The sequence below is a fragment of the Octodon degus genome, unplaced genomic scaffold (assembly GCF_000260255.1).
Source record: "Octodon degus isolate 3935 unplaced genomic scaffold, OctDeg1.0 scaffold00001, whole genome shotgun sequence".
NCBI classification, from domain to species: domain Eukaryota; kingdom Metazoa; phylum Chordata; class Mammalia; order Rodentia; family Octodontidae; genus Octodon; species Octodon degus.
This window is the reverse complement of record NW_004524577.1, coordinates 23,122,505-23,124,395: the sequence shown is the minus strand read 5'-3', so window position 1 is coordinate 23,124,395 and position 1,891 is coordinate 23,122,505. Positions and strand designations below refer to the sequence as shown.

The 1,891-nt window shown below is 42.3% G+C and overlaps 1 protein-coding gene across 1 annotated transcript in view; it reads right to left on the bottom strand.

Annotated features, from left to right (window-relative positions):
* Positions 1 to 1,891, bottom strand: part of Ccdc125 (coiled-coil domain containing 125) — a 73,969-nt gene that overhangs the window by 54,980 nt on the left and 17,098 nt on the right. The window lies entirely within an intron of this gene.

Below are 1,891 nucleotides of genomic sequence, written 5' to 3'. Positions count from 1 at the left end.
AATTAATTAATTTAAAAAAAATAAATAAAGGGCTGTACAAGGGCCTGAGTTCGATCCCCAGTTCTGCCAAAAAAAAAAAAGAGGTCTAGTGATGTGGCCTTGGGTTCAAGCCCTACTAACACACACAACACACACATGCATACACACACACACACACACACCATACAACCCAATGATACAATGTACACACAGTACAACTGAGACTTGTGAACCTCCTATCTCAGCCTCCCCAGTGCTGGAATTACAGGCATGTGCCACCAGGTCCAGTTTCAGGTCCTGCACTGCATGTGTTACCAGAAATCGAACTCAGGACCTTGCACTCTATGCTGCCAAGCTCTTATCAGCCCTAAATTGTTTTTATTTATTTATTTATTTATTTATTTATTTATTTATTTATTTTGTGTGGCCAGCTCAGCCAACCAGGGGGCGGGGCTGGCTGGCATGTGGTGCTGGGGGATTGAACAGCGGTCCCTGTGCTTTGTTTAGCTTAGCTTGTTCTAAGTAGGTGCTTTAGACCACTGAGCCATCTCACCAGCCCCCTAAATTGTTTTTTAAAAATTAAATTGAAGTTTTTGGTCTAAAAACTTCTGCCCACATAGTAAACTGTAACCTAAGTTCCCCATAACCTATTCTTGTAACAACAGCTAAGTCTCAGCCAAGCAAACAGCCATCTATTCAGAGTGGGTAAGGCAAGGGGCAGACTTTAAACAATCAGCTCTCTATATCTCACTTCCTGTTAGGATTTGTGTCTGGATGGTCCCCCGAAGCCTCATGCAGTCATGAGGTGGGCTGCTAGAGTTTGTAATTGATTCATGATCCCATGCTGGGATTATGGGTATGAGCGCTACACCCACCCGCCCTGGGGCAGGTAGCCTGCAGACAATAAAAGGGATGCTTTTGAATTTCTTACTTTATTATTCTGTTTTTTCATTTATTTATTTATTTATTTATTTATTTATTTATTTATGTGTGTGTCTGTGTGTGTGTGTGTGTGTGTGGCCAGCTCAGCCCACCAGAAGGCAGGGCTGGCTGGCCTGTGGTGCTGGGGGATTGAACTGCGGTCCCTCTGCTTTGCTAAGCTTGTTCTAAGTAGGTGCTTTAGACCACTGAGCCATCTCACCAGCCCCCTATTTTGTTTTTTCTTTACACCCATCTTGCGCATTTATACCTGATAACCTGAACAACTAATCTGAAGATAACATCATGCAATACAGCAACCACTGTTGAATTCCTATTACTTTGTTTAGTGAAATTTTGTATTGTTTCTAATGCTGCTTTTTTCTCACTATTTTGCATCCTTAAAAAAAACTTTTTTTAGGGGCTGGGGAGATGGCTCAGTAGAATAAGCACTTCCCTGGCAAGCACAAGGGTCTGAGTTCAATCCCTGGTTACACACACACACACACACACACACACCCAAAAAAAATTTAAATAATGCCAAGAAAATAAATAAATAAATAATAGGAAGGAGAAAAAGAGCCTTGTGTGGTCTAGACTGCTGCCTGATTCTAGAAGCATAAAAGAAATACTATTAAAGGAGATTAGACATCAGAAACCATTCCTGAAGAAAACAGACCTGTGGTCAAAAAGAAATCTGAATTTGAAGATCTTTTTCCATCCTTCTCTCCTTAAGGGAATTCATACATTCAACTGTCTCTAAGTACTGCTATGGAAAAGGCTGCTATAATTTAAAAAAAAAATTTTTTTTTAAATTTGGTACAGGGTCTCACTGCACAGCTTGGACTCATAGTGATCCTCCTGCTTCAGCCTCCTCAACGCTGGGATTACAGGCGTGCACCACCACGCCCAGTTGCTGTGGCCAGCTCAGCAGGGCTGGCAATGCATGTGGTACTGGGATCAAACCTGGGTCCTTACGCTTGCCAGGCGGACC